We start from the raw sequence: 16,013 nt of genomic DNA, 5'->3' as shown, positions 1-16,013 counted from the left end.
AATAACCTACAAGTAAGGCCTTTTTGGCCATCACTTCTCCTGCAAAGTGTTCACCACATGGCTTATAATTGCATTCTTTTAACACTATCTTGATCTCATCTCCCACAACACATCTTTGTAAGACTTCATCTTTGCCTCTATTGTACAAAGCACCGCCTAACAAAGAGTAGGGGGATGATTCCAATAGAAGCTTCTTCTTCTCTCTACTAGAGATGCTGGGGGCATTCCTGTGTGGCCAGGAGGTTGGCGATTAGGGTTGAGTAATTGGGATTCATGAACCTCTGCCTTTGCCTTACTGTCTTGCTATCGAGATCTAGGTTGATGTGATGTTGAAACACCATAGGATCAATCCCCTTTAGATCTTTATATGACCATGTAAACATGTCCAAGTTCTCATTCAGCAGGTTGCACAGGACTAATAGCTCCTCTTCTAGGAGAATGTTGGCTACCTTCAGGTGACATTCAATCCCACCTGCATCCACAAAAGTTAATTTCTTTTGACCTTCCACTTTGTAGATGAAGGTCCATAGGATTGCTTCTAGGTAAAGATCCAACTCCTTCAATGGAGTGGCCTCCTCATCTGATGCTCTGCTAGAAGCACTTGCTTTCTTCCATGGGAACTCAGGAGGCTCTTTGGGATGCTAAAATGGCATCATATCAGTTTCGGGTTTTATGGGAGAGTTAATTATCTCTTGACTCGAGGACTTAACTTCTCAGGATGCCTCTAGGAATGTCACATAATAGGAACCATCTGAGTTCTACTTGGGCTATAGGACTAGTATTTATTGGCAAGGTGCATCATCATCGTCCTTTCTTGAGAAGGGTAAATTAGGGAAAAAGAGGTAGTAATAAAGAAGGGATTATTTTGCTTAATCCATTTCTTATAGAGGTTTTGTATATGATGTGATTCATTTACCAGTCCAAAGGCTAATGCTTCTGGGAGTTCCTTCTCATTAGTATCCTCTTAAAGCTGAATAGATTCCTCCACCTCAATTCCATAATCTTCATCTTGACTTTCATCATCATCCTCTTCAAAATTTGGCTCTACCTCTATAGGGGCTCTATAGGAGAAAAACAGACTCTCTATTGTATCTTCTACTTCTGCTTCTGCCTTTGGCAACTCTGCTTCTGTATCGGCTTCTATTTCTATCTTTGGCTCTATTGTGGCCTTGTAACAGGGAGGACAGTACATCCATGCCTCTATCTCACTATCCAAAGTAATTTCAAAAATCATTTCTCATTCAGGTAGAATATATTCCCCATTGATAAGGACTTTTCTTCTTTTGGGAGTTGGCTTATAGTGCCCACTATTAGGGGACTGTGCCTCTGTTTTCTTGGGAAATGTCTATTTGATAGGCTTCTTCCTCTACTGCTGTACCATCAGTAACTTCATTGGAGGAGTCTGCTCAGACTTCAATAGAGTTGGATCCATTACCTTTTTGTGAGCCATACAACTTTACTACCACCTTGTTGGGTCATCTACCCAGGGTCAAGGTTCCCTTGAACTAATTTGTTCACGCTTGTGCTTTAAAAAGCCATGGTCTTCCTAGCAGAGGATATGAGGTCCCGTAGGAATTTGGTTTCACCACTAGATAGGCAAGCCAATAGTTTCGTCCTGCAAGAGTTTTCACATATGGGAGAATGCCCAATGGCTTAATTCCGCTTTGGTCTGTTAATCTAATAAGCCACTGTGTAGGTTGCATGCCTTGTAGGCCTAAATCCTTCATTGTCGCATATATCATTATATTCAGTGATGAGCCTCCATCAATCAATGCATCTGCAAATAAACATCCCTCAATCCAAATGCTAATCTCTGGGATACCAAGATCCAAGAAGGCGTTAGCCACACCCACTTCTTTCATAGGCTTTGGGGCTTTATCAGTCTTAGTAGCAGTTGTGGGGACAATCCTTAGGCCACATTTTCTTGTCATTATTCTTTTAAATTTCTTTCAGTAGAGTTGGAGGATAGCATCAACATAACTATTGGAATGTTAGGTTTGGTTTGAAGGTATCTAGGTCTTTGACCAAGTCATACTCTTTGATAGGATTCACGTGCTTCTCCAGCCAGCTAGGGAATGGGGCAACACCCACTTTGGTCTTTTCTCTTTCTTCTAGCAGTAGCAATATTTGAACTTCTTCTCTTATTGGAGGTATTTTGGCATCCTCTATCTCTTGGACATTTGGTCATGTCTCTATAATTTTCTCTATATTAGTTTGTGGCACCGAGATGCTCTACTACATTGTTTTGTTTTATACTGTTATGTTTCTCTTTTAGAAGATTGAACTTCACCATATTAGCAAAGGGAACATTCTCTTTTGGAACTATTGGTTCTCTTTTCTTAGCACGTGTTATTGCAGAAACTTCAAATTCCACCAAGTTGGAGGCAGGTTCTTGGGTCTTTTGTTGATTGTCAATGGTGTTGTCTTTCAGAGGAGCTGGAACGGGGTAGTCTTTTGCAGTGTGTCCTTCTCTCTTGCATCGACTGCATAAGGGGTTGTAGTCTATGGGCCTTCTAGGGTTTGGACATGTATATTGGAATGTTTAGCTAAGCAGTTTCCTATTCAGCCTTTGACAAAAATGTGTGACTTCCACTTTGATGACAAAAGTGTGTGACTTCCACTCTGATGACAAACATAAGTATTTCTCTTGCTACACAAAACATCACTTAAACTGCACACACATCTTAACGGGACATTACTTCACTGAACCTCTACTTAGAGACCAAGATACACACATAGAGTATTGAGATAGAGAAGAATACAGAATGTAAATTGCAAAATTGCATCTATCATATCAGAATTTTTCCATAGCCTTACATAACTTCCACCCCTTGCATCTGCCTTACATAATTGTATATGGTTGTTCAACTAAAAAGCCAAGTGTCCATTTTTACTTCCTAAGATTTGAAAAGTCACCAACGTAAGCTAAGGTTCATACATATGCCAAAAATAATCTGCATGAGGTGCTTGCCCTTATACACTTGGCACAGGTTGGTGGCTTGAGCCTTGGGTTGGACCTCAAACCCACAATCCCTTGATCCACTCAGCCACTAGATTTGTCTTCAGAGCCTCCTGCCTTTTTCATTGCATTCTCCATTCCAACTTCCACCTGATGACTCCAGCTGCATCTTGCTTTGCATCCACTACTTCAACCCGATCTGTTGCCTTCTCAGCATGTTCCACACTGCGCTCTTTAGCAACTTCCTCTTGCTTATCTAGAGCTTCTAACAAGAGGTTGGTCCTCTATGTCATTGTATACTTCCTTTTTGCCTCAAGCTACATCTCCAACTCTACAACTTTTGCCTATAGCTTAGCATTCTCAGCTTAGACTGCATACTCTCTTGCAGCTTCAAATGAGGCCTTAAATTTGTCAAGAAGTATTGCTAAATGCTCTTGAAACAATGTAACCGCCTGGCTCCATAATTCCTTGGTGTAGTCAAAGACTTCCTTTTTCAACAAGTCAACTTCCACGTCAGCTACAAGGACTCCTATGACACCTTGCCCATCCAACACGGCTTTCTCCAACTCAATTAGAGATGTCAATCTATTCATTAAGAAGTGATTATTAGAAATAAGCTGCACAACTTTTTCATCTACCTCAAAAAAGTGCTTCTTAGTGGCCGCTTTCAATCCGTCTTTCCCTAGCTCCGAAATCATGCATTGCACTCTGCAATTGCATGTACTTATTTTGCATCTTGGATTCTGCACTAGCCATCTCCTCCTATAAAGCTTTATGCTCTTCCATCTCTTCTTCCACTCTATCCTTCAGCCTTCTAATCTCTCTCTCTCTAGCACATCGATTTGCTTGCCATCCACCTTTTTCATTCCATTACAACTTTGACATCTTGACATATCTTCCAAAGGTTGACTTCTCCACAACTCCCATGGGTCTTCCTCAATAACCTCAAGAAAAATAGCAACCCACTTAACTGTGATAACCTCAGCCCTATTCACCATCCAATGAGGAACGTCAGGGATCTTTCCAAAAAAATTATTCAATCAAAATCCATTTATTGATTTCAACACCGGAGTCCCAAATAAATCCTTCAATCTGAAATTACCTTGTCCCAATTCCTCCATAATTTGATATGGCCCAAAGTGTCTCAATTTCAACATACCTAGGTGCATCCTATCCATATGAGTGGGTTATCCAACCTTTTGGCATTGCAAACATTCCCTGGCAAATTGATGTGCATCCTTGAGCAACAATGGCCACCACAAACATGCTTGCATAATCTTTATACATGTAATCTCTCTAGAGAAATGTCCTCTAGCTGTCCCATAATGAGCTTCTTGCGAAATTTCCTTTTGCTCCTTGTCTAGAACACATCTCCTAATAATTTGATCTGCTTCTTTTCTATACAATGCTCCAACAACTATCAAGAATGGTCTACTTCGCAAGCCTCACTATACGTGACTACACCAATCAATTCATGAACTTGACCATGTGCGTGGAAAGCATCAGTGATGATGCTAAATTGCATAAGTACATCTATGGGTTGGAGCCGAGTCTATCGAGCTGATGTCATGGCCCAAAAACCCATTACACTGTTTGACGCAATCGAACTGGTTGAGAGATATGCAAGAAAGTACCGTAAGAATGAGCATTTTCAACAAGATGTTGGACCTCCCCGCATCCCTTCACGATCAGCCCCATACGGAGGTGGTTTTCGAGGCTCTTCTATGCCTAATAATAGCCCCAAAGTATCCACTTACCCCACCTTCCATGCTAAAAGAAAAATGGGCACTTTTGGGACAACATCAGGCTCTATTGCTGAAAATCAGTATGCTGAAAATAAATAGTCCACTGCATCACCTTCCCATGGATCCAGTAGTCAACAGTTCATCTCCCTAGATGTTGTCAAGGAACGGAAAGAAAAGGGCCTATGATTTAAATGTGGAGATAAGTACACTACTGATCATGCCTCCAAATGCCCATATAAGATAGCCAAGGTCAAAGTTCATAGCATGTATGTCATGGAAGATTGGTACAATGAGGAGGATGACCTGGCCATTGACCAGACTAAGCCCACGGATCACAGATACTTGATTTAACATCCCACCCACCTCCCACTTCCCTTTGCTCAATCTCCTTGGATGCTTGGACAGGTTCCCACAGCCCTAGTACCCTTCACATTCAAGGCAGTATCAATGGGAAGCATGTTTTTATCCTTGTGGATAGTGGAAGCACTCACAATTTTGTCAATAAATTAGCCATTGACTGGCTGAAATGTATTCCTATAGCATTACACCACCCCTTGAAGGTCCAAGTAGAAAACGAAGAAGAAGAAATCAATACACATGTATGTCCTGCAGTTCCCTTGTGCTTGGTTGAAAATTATATGGCACTGGTTGATCTGATTGCCCTAGATATGGGCCCCATTGATGTTGTCTTGGGCTGTGATTGGTTGAAACAATTGGGAAAAATTGGTATGGACTTCTCTCAGCTTTACATGGAGTTTATGATGCATGGAAATTCTATCCACCTAGAGGGAGTTTGAGATCATGCTGATTTTCAACTCATTACAGCAAAGCAACTCAAACGGGAGTTTAAGAAATGCTCACAGTTTTTTTTTAATGCAATTAAATAAGGACACTTCTGATCAGCCCTCCACAGTATCATATGACTCTGCCTTGTAGTCCTTACTTGAGGAATACAATGACTTATTTCAGATGCCTACATCCCTCCCTCCCAAGAGATAAGTGGACTACCCACTTAACTTAGAGCCCCATTCCAAGCCAATGAACAAACCCCCCCTATAGACTCTCCAAGTGTGAGCATGAAGAGGTTGCAAAGAAAATCAAGGAGTTGCTGGAGATGGGTTTCATTGAACAGAGTTCTTCCCCCTATACATCCCCTATCCTCTTAGTCAAAAAGAAAGATAGCTCCTTTCGCATGTGTATTGACTACATATATTTGAACAAAACTACAATGAAGAACCGCTACCCCATCCCACAGATTGATGATGTGATGGATGAGTTAAAAGGGGCATGCTTTTTCATTAAGATTGACTTGCACTCTAGCTACCATCAGATTCATATGCGGGCAGGAGATGAGGTCAAAACGTCCTTCAGGACTGATCGTGGACTTTACCATTTTCTTGTGATGCCTTTTGGGTTAACTAACGCCCCTACCACCTTTCAAAGCCTCATGAACAAAATCCTACAGCCCTTTTTGTTCAAGTTCGTTCTTGTTTTCTTTGATGACATCCTCATTTATAGCAAGTCATCTATGGAGCACTTGACACACGTTCGGAGGGTGTTTGACATATTGAGAGAGCATCGACTCTTTGCTAAGGAGAGCAAATGTATATTCATGCAGACATCTGTGGAGTACTTGGGACACATTGTGAGCAAAAATGGTTTACAGGCTGACCCCAAAAAGGTGCAATGTGTTAAGAATTGGCCCACTCCTTCCACCACCACCTCCTTGCGTGGCTTCCTTGGTCTCTCTTCATTCTACAGACGCTTCATTAAGCACTATGCCACCATTGCAACACCTTTGATTGATTGCTTGAAAAAAGAGTCATTATTTTGGGATTCCACTGCAGATCATAGCTTCAAACAGTTAAAGGACGCACTTACTTCAGGCCCCATCCTTGTTTGCCCTGACTTCTCTAAGCTCTTTACCATTCATTGTGATGCAAGTGGCCGGGGTATTGGTGAAATATTGTTGCAAGACCATGGTGTGATTGCATTTGAAAGTTGCAAACTTGATGAGAAGGAGATACAAATGAATGTATACGACCAAGAGATGTTGGCCATCCTCCATGCCATCAAGAAATGGCATCACTATTTGTATGGCAACCACTTCCAAGTGAAAAGCGATCACCGAGTCCTCCAATACTTCTTGACTCAATCTACTTTGACTCCTAAGCAAAAAAGATGGGTGGCAACCTTCCAGAACTATGACTTTGATATTTCACACACGCGGGGCAAGGATAATATTGTGGCTAATTCTCTCTCACGAATGTGGGCATGCAAAGTGTCATCTATCTCAGAATTGCATAGTGATTGGGTTGAAGAGCTCTAGGAGGCTTACTTGTTAGATGATCATTTTAGCCACATATTTCAAAAATTACAGCATGGGGTTATGGTTTAAAACTCCCAATATTAGCTCAAGCATGGCCTTATTTGGTCCCATGGAAAGATTGTCATCCCACACACTTCACCCTTCACGTAGAAGATCATGGAAGAAATGCGTTCTTGCCCCACTGCCGGTCACTTGGGTGTTTTCAAAACATATGACAGGATTTCCAAGAGCTTTCATTGGAAAGGCTTATGGAGGGACGTCAAGGACTTTGTGACCAAATGTGTTCCATGCCAATAGAACAATGATAGTACACTCAAGCCCGATGGCCTCTTGCAGCCTCTCCCTATCCCTAAAGGGAAATGGTCTCACATCACAATGGACTTTATCACCAGCCTTCCCTTGACTAAGAAAGGGTGGAATAGTATCTATGTGGTAGTTGATTGCCTCATCAAAGCTGCCCAATTTATGCCCACTAAGGTCCAATATATTGCCTCTTAGGTGGCCACTCAATTTATGGAAAATGTCTTCAAGTTGCATGGCTTACCACAAGGCATAGTACATGATCGGGATGCAAATTTTATGAGCAACTTCTGGCAGACAGTCTTCACCTCCATGGGGACCAAACTTGCTCCATCCACTGCATACCACCCTCAGACTGATGGACAAACTGAGAGAGTGAACAAATGGCTTGAGACATATTTGAGGCACTTTTGCCATGATGTACAACAGAGTTGGGATACGTGGCTTCACTTGGCTGAGTTTGCATATAATAACTCCACACACTCTAGTATTGGAGTTTCCCCTTTTGAGGCCTTATATGGATATAAGGTTCCCCTTCCTACAGTCTTGTTTACTGATAAAATCAATCCTCAGAGTCAAGCTGAATTGGATCGCATGCAAGCTTTACTTCTGCAATGCAAAATGAACCTTCAAAAGGCCCAAACACACATGAAACTCTATGCTGATGAAAGATGCAGGCATTTGGAATTCCAAGAGTTGGAATTGGTCCTTTTGAAAGTGCCTAAGTCCTGCTACTCCAATCTCAAAGAGGGCAGTAGTAACAAGCTAGCACATCACTTCTATGGCCCATACCGCATCCTAAAGAGAGTTGGTGACTTGGCCTATCGCTTAGAACTCCCCCCTACCACCAAAATCCACAATGTGTTTCATGTCACTCAGCTGAAACCCTTTGTAGGCTCCTCAGTGGACTATGTGGAAGAGCTTCCGCCCATCGATGAAGAGGGCATCACTCAATATGTTCCTGAAGCAATCATTGGGCAGCGAGATAAGCACTTACGATCCCGATCCATCAAAGAATACCTCATCAAATGGCAAGTCCTACCCTTGGAAGAAGCCTCTTGGCACCCAGCAACCATCCTTCATGAATTTCCCTACCTCCGTGAACCCCAAAGGTGGAAGACTAGCGGGTCATGCCCCAAATTGCCCACTTCCCGCCCGCAAATTGCATATTGTTTTAGAACAGTTTTGTACTTACTCAAATCACATGCATGTGCATTCTACATAGGCTGAAAGTACTCGTCATAAGCTTTGTTTCGACATATAGTACGCCCCATTTGGAGTCGCCTATCAAAAGTTATGACCAGTTTACTTCAGCCGACCGGTTCAGGATTGCATGTTGTCCCTAGTCTCTCCACACCTATTCTTCATTGTCAAAGGGCTCTGAGTAGTACTCTGCAACCCTCCCTTAGCCCACCCATCACCCCCCTCTGTTTCTCCTTGTTTTTGAGGGCAAAAACCTTTCAAGTGGGGATGGATTGTAACAAGCGGGATACACACCGACTAGGGTTTAGACACCCCGTCACACTAACCAGGGTATTTAAGGTGTAAGTGCCCCAAATTAGGACAACCAATTATTATCAAGATCACACTCTTCAGCTTCATCTCCAGCTTCCATGGCTTCCTTCTCCTTTCTCTCTCCTCTTCTAGTCTTCTTCCTTCTTCTTCTTGTTCTCTTTCTCTCTCCTCAGCTCTCCTTGTCTCTCCCCTCAGCTTCTTTCATTACACAAAGGGTGTGCAAACTGCCTCTCTAGAGATTCCAATCCTCATCAATGTTATGCTTCTTCATCAATAACATATGCTCTATCATCAAGGCTTATGCTTTAGCTATCTTTGCTCAATATCCTTTCTATACAAATGAGCCAAAATCTCTATCATGATTAGCGTTTCAATCTTTCATAATTACTGTTCATGCCTGTAAGGCTAGAGGCCTCATTACATGGTACATTTATTCCAAAAACAAATTTAAAAAGAAAAGAAAAAGATAAAAATATACCTATGCACCCATTGTGCTACATCACATTGAGGGACCCTCAAGTTAAGTATGTCTAGTGGCCTCAATTAACTAGATCTATCTCTAACCCCCTAGTGAGAGGAACGCAATGGTGGGATGAGAAAGAGAAGCTATGGAGTACAAGAGGCTTGAGAAAGAGAGAAGAATACAAGAGAGTTATATGAGTACAAAGTGAATGGTATTCTTATTCTTTGTTATCCTCACTTATGTTTGATTGTATAATACATACATATGGAAGGGGTACTTGTCCAACTACTAGCCATCGATGCTTCTTATGAGGGTTTTCCATATACATGTTAACAACTCTCAATTCATGTGTAATATTCAGACATGTAGCAACCATGGCATACATCAAGCTATCAATTGTGGATGCTTAAGGAACCTTTGCTATTTTAACATTTTGCTCATTTGACTTGGGGTTATTCTCTCCCAGCTAACTTTCAAATATGGAGGCAATGGAATACTGGTAGTCTTCCCCCTCTCCATATTGAGATACTCTAATACTTCCCCTAATGTATTCCTTCTAAGTCTAACAGAGTAACTTTTTGTCTCGATCTCACATAATACACATACCAAGAATATGACCAGCATTCCCCAAGTCCTCCATATCAAAGGTTTCATGTAGTCTTTTCTTTAAAGTATCCGCATCCATGATTGAATTTCCAACAATCAACATGTCATCCACATAAATAATCAAGATACTCGATGACCTTCATAGATCATCTTCTACAAAGCTCCCAATCTTCATGCATTTTGCATTGGTCCACAACACTATGGCTAATTAATAGAACTGTTCAAGCAACAATAGGTCATGTGATGTATGGCTAAGTATTCTTTGTATCCAAGAAATTCATGTATGATCTATATTAAGATTCCTTGGACTATTGTATTTCTCTAGTAGTTTGTTGAGATGGCAAGCTCAACATGTATGGATATTGATGATGGATTGTCTAGTTAGATGGGTCCGCACATCTACACTTAGCATGTTGGTGGTCATTATGATTCACACATACCCATTGACTTATCACTTATTATATTTGGTTGTTACATCTACCTACCACTGTCATAGTTATAATCTCGGTCGATTAGTATAGTTAGTTTTGCACTTTTTGACTTACTAGGCCACTTTCCTTTATATTTTATCTTATCTATACTTTGTCTACATTGTATTGTATGAAAAAGAAAGAAGAAAAACTAGTAAGAAAACGTAAATTTGGCCTCCATCTTTTCTTGTGTTTATGAGTGAGCTTCCTCTTAAGTTTATTGTGTGTGTTCGGGGTAGTAGTTCAAGCAAGTCCCCCCACCATATACTTAATAACACACTTAGCATGCCTTCTCATATAGGTTTTTACTACAATACCTTACCACAACAATTGAAACTTTTCAACTATATTTTAGATTGTATATCTATATTTTCTACCTTCTATTAAGCAAAATTAGTGGATTGAGAATGATGGCCCTTCTTGGTTATGAGACATACTAAAAATGTAGCCCAAACATTATATGTGGTTGCCTCTTGCTCACCAAAAAGGTTAATCCTATCTAGCATAAGGTCGAATCTCAAGTGTTGAGTCTTCTTCTCAAACTCAAGCCACTACTCCCCAATATGTTTTCATGTCTTGTAATCCATGGGAAAGCATAGCATAGTATCTAAGGATCAATTTTTGGAGTGTCAAGACATAAGGTTCACCCCAAATTCTTTGATTTGGATCGATGTATAAGAGGAAAAAGACAATCACTTTGATTGACACTATCTCACCTTGCAAGTTAGTACGAGTGCCATATTTTACACATGTATGGATGTTGTTATAATCAAACATTACACTTGTTGAAATAACAAATTTTTTTTATGGCCTAGACCATGAAACATTATGGCATAGGCTAGAAACATTTAATTGTGGACCTAAATAACATTTTCACACATATTTCTCCATCCATCAAGAGATTGCGAGTATAACTATGATAAATATGTCTTAGTCTAGATATCCTTGACCTCAAATAAAGTGGTGTATTTGCCTCTATCTTCAAGGTATCCATAGAAGAGTCATTTTCATTGAGAATATTGTCTGTCATTTCATCTATCTTTGGCTCAATTGGATCCATCTTTTTCTCAAGGGGCTCATTCTAATCCCCTCTACTATATACCTCCTCTAATGGCTATGCTCTTTGAGCATGTGCAAATGGCTCATTCTCTCTGCTTATAGCACCCACATCCTGTCTTCGACCATGCCTCATTTTTTGATAGACCTTGGTTCTTTGTGAGGACTCTACATGTTGTGCTTCATAAATATTTTAGATATAATATTGGTTAAATATCCACAAATGCTTATATATTGGATAGAGTCATGAGGCACACCAAATACAATTTAACTTATTGCATGAGTTGATGTAGCTTGAAGGCATCAGAAGTTCCATAATGTTGTATGTACTCATAGGTGGTGATATTCTCATCTAATAGGTATCTTAGATTGGCTGCATGGGAAAGATATTCTCTAATTCAGATATCTCTTGTTCAAAACATTGCCTCAAGCCTTGTTCAAACTTGAAAAAGTTGACATGTCTGAGCCAAAGTAGGAAATGCTCGAAGCATGTTAGTGCAAGCCTTTAATTTTTTTACATCATTAAGTCTAAGTCTACTACCACTCTTAAGTTTGTTTAAAATAGGTATGCATAGATATGTATGCGTAGCTTGAAGAAGCCCTACCATTTATTTAGCCTATATATAGCACAAATCTATTATAAGCATAAACAAGGACTTTTCTTACACATAAACACTCTAATCTAACTTGGATTCTAGCTTATACATAGCCCTGCATCTCTTGAACACAATGAATTTATTGCATAAGAATAATTTAGTCCATAATGATTTATATATCAAGAATATTTTGTTTGACCTGTCAGTTTAATACTATACCTAACTTATGTTCTTCCTATTAATCCTAATCCTAATTATAATTGTAATCCTAATTCTACTTAAAAACCTTTTAAAGAGATTTCTTAATCCTAATTATGAACTCTTTAAAAATAATTTTGAATCTTATTCCTAATCTTAATCCTATTTAGGAAACATGCAAAATATTCCTTCCACGATTCTTAATCTTTATCCTAATCCTATTTAAGGACTTTTGAAGATGTTATTATATAATAAATTATAATTAAAATTAAAATATTAGATAATGTTAATCTTAAATTTAATATTCTAGCTAATAAACATTCAAATACTTCTCTTTATGTACTACTTAGTATTGAATCATATGTATTTAAAAAGAAGTCATGTGGCATATATACCTAACATAGGCTCGATGTGGAGATGTCAGTGTCAAAGGTATATCCATTTGGCCCCTTCACACCCTAAATATCCCTCCACTAGTATGTGACCTATAAGTAAGTTTATGGTTCAATCCAAACCATATACCTCTCTATGCCTCTCACTTGATCTCTTATCTCTCCTCCCCTCACTCTCAAGATCACTATCACTCACACTTACTCTCTTTCACACTCAAATTTTTCCCTCTCCCAATATCACTCATAAATCTCTCTCTCTCTCTCTCTCTCTCTCTCTCTCTCTCTCTCTCTCTCTCTCTCTCTCTCTCTCTCTCTCTCTCTCTCTCTCTCTCTCTCTCTCTCTCTCTCTCTCTCTCTCTCTCTCTCTCTCCTATACACAAACACATAGATAGTTTACACTAAAATCAAGCTAAAAATGGTGATTAACAATGTATGTCAAAGAAAGCAAACATTATTTAAGGAAATAAAGTAATCATTAAACCTCTCCTTTTTTTCTCTCCATTAGGAAAAATTTGAGGTCTCAAAAATGCTCTCTAATGAAGTTTGACCAAAATATTCCTTTAAAAAATGAGAACATGGTTGTTTTTAACAAATAAACTTCAAACTTGTCGAGATCATATTTTTAGAGCCTACACTTCACAAGCTTTCTAATGATATATAGCATGATGGCATTTCAATATTAGATGAGGCTAGATTATGTAAATATTCATTTTGCCTCTTAAAATATTTCCTTACAATAATATTCCTTAGGGAAAAGAAAATATTTCATGTAACTTCATCATTCCACTTTCAAACCACCTTACCAATCCATATATTATTGAAAAGCTCTTGTAGAGTAGGTTCTAAATATATAATATTTGACAATTTTATAGTTTATCGACAAAAATTTTATAGTGCCCCGATTTTTGGAGAAAATATTTTGGTCAAACTCTCTTAGAGCGTGTTTTTGAGACCTCAAAATTTTCCTAATGTACATACTAATGTATACTAATATATCAAGCCAAGAATGGTGCAAAATAGCTTACATTGACATTTCTTCTTCTTTTCGTAAGTTCACATACCTAGAATTGCACTTCACAAGCTCAACATTGGGATTGACGGACACACTCCTATTGTTTCAAGAGCTTCAAACTATGAAGTTCTTGAGCTAGGTCTCACCTAGCCACTCACATGATTGATAAACTCAAAGATTCACTTGTAGTGAGATTGCTACTATGTAATGGCCACAAACTCCACAATCCAAGTGTGCACCCCTTTGCTTCTTGTCTCTTCTTGGTCTATATGCATGAGAGAAGGCATATGAGAATATTAGAGAGCTCCAAGAGAAATTGAAGGATCTTCACTTGCCATGGTTCCTCACACACATTCTCTCTCTCTCTCTCTCTCTCTCTCTCTCTCTCTCTCTCTCTCTCTCTCTCTCTCTCTCTCTCTCTCTCTCTCTCTCTCTCTCTCTCTCTCTCTCTCTCTCTCTCTCTCTCTCTCTCACATACTCTTTCAAGATGCAAAAACAAGAGCAAGAAAGCAAGAATAAAAACTTTTCATATACAAGAATAGCTTGTTCTATTCTTTTTCATCCTTTAAATACATTAAATATAGGGTTAGGGTTTTTCCCTCCCCTTTGGGCATCTTGGCCCCTTTGTGGTCCTTCTAGTTGGTTATGAATCTTTTTACATGCTTCTAGATCTCATTCCATGATTGAAAACTTGAAAACTTCAAAGTATTAGCTAGTTATTACAAGTAGGAGCTTGGATCTCATAAAAATAATAGCATTAAATGTTCCAAAAGTTGTTCCCTTGTCAAAAATTTACTAGGCTCTCTTCTTCTTGCAATTATCTTTCTCTCCTTCTTGTTGTTAACATTATCCCCCTTTCTAAATGAGTGCTAGTTCCATGGCACTTACACCAAAGGTATGGTGTTTCTACTAGTGAGAGACTCTCGAATGTCTAATGAGGATCTGGTAGGGAAGGACAGTTTGGTGTTGTAGAACAGGTGGGTTGGATGTAAGGTAATGGTGCTCAAAAACTCTAAGAAGGTTTGGTTGGCTTGAATAGGAAAGGATTTGTGATGAAAATATTGGAGAGATCATGATGATAGTAGGCCACTCATGTTGATGGGTCTTAACGAGCTCCATTATATGTGTTAAGTCTCTTGTGCTCTTCCTATAAGGTATGTCTATCTTACTTGTGTAGTGGTTTCGTGCTTATGTATGCACAACTCAAAGATGGGTCAAATTCCAAGTAAATTTGTAGTCTTATCTCATAATTGAGGACCATAGTGGTGAGAGATTATGATGTAGTGCTATTCTCAAGGTGAGACATCTCTTCGGAGCAAGCCCAAGATGTCATATCCTTGATGTATTGTAAGATTGTGATGGAAAATGAGCTAGGATATTGCCCTAGGTGTAGTGAATTTGCATGTGCCTTTTCCTTTTCTTATTTTTTTCTTTTATTTTTTTTCTTTTTTTCAAGTAAATGTAATATATGACAAGGTACATGTGACGAAAGAAATGAAACAATTCACTCATAGAGTGGTTTGAGTGTGCATTGAAGACAATCTTTGTTAAGAATATTTTATTAGATGTGCTCATTCAACTATAGTAAGGCATTCAGGTAAAAAGGATATGTATACATAGTAAAATTTCTATCCACCATATCCTCCAGTAATTAGGTATGAAAATTTGGTAATAGTAGGGTGCAGACATGAAGGCAAACCATCACCAGATCAGTTCCAACATTGACAAAAAAAAGAGTAGAGGAAACCCATCTTCATAAGGTATTAGTTGTTGTTGGAGGAGCTTGATGAAGCGTCAAATATACTTGTAGATAGTGATGAAGAAAGAGAGCAGTTGTGAATTCTCTTACAAAATGGGTAAAGGAAGGGACTAGGTCAATGGGCTGAAATAAGTAGGTTATTGTTGACGTGGATCACTTTGATATTAGAGATCTTTGAGAAGTTGTATCTACATGCTCTTTTTCTTGATACTCCTAACTATGCCTTCTTGGGTAGATAAAAAAGAGTGGATTTGGGTGCTCTTCCTTTGGAGAGTAGAGGAAGGCTTCCCACACCCTCTTGTAACCTTCTAGAATGGGATAGCACCATTTTTATAGATCTAGACATACATTTCTAGGCTCTACTTTTTCAAGTAAATTCCCTTGCTTCCTTGGATTTTACATGACTTTTGATAGGCTTCAGTGGGTTTGACTACTTCATTATAATATTCTCAACTATTTGTGTGAGAAGTCATATTGTGCATAATGGAAGTGTCTTTTTGAATCTACTCTCCTCATTGATTTTGAAATCAAACTTCAGAGAAGGGATCATCTCTTTATTCTCTTGGTATTATTGCATAATTTCCTCTACTAGATTGTCTTCCTCTTCCTATGG

General features: G+C 39.1%; 1 pseudogene; it reads right to left on the bottom strand.

The window, feature by feature from the left end:
• Positions 1–964: 964 nt before the first annotated feature.
• Positions 965–16,013, bottom strand: part of LOC148041078 (protein HAPLESS 2-like) — a 37,276-nt pseudogene continuing 22,227 nt past the window's right edge.

This window comes from Lygodium microphyllum, chromosome 1 (genome assembly GCF_053477565.2).
Source record: "Lygodium microphyllum isolate KBCC chromosome 1, Lygodium_microphyllum_v1.1.10, whole genome shotgun sequence".
NCBI lineage: Eukaryota > Viridiplantae > Streptophyta > Polypodiopsida > Schizaeales > Lygodiaceae > Lygodium > Lygodium microphyllum.
The sequence above is the reverse complement of the archived record's forward strand: the minus strand, read 5'-3'. Positions and strand labels throughout refer to the sequence as shown.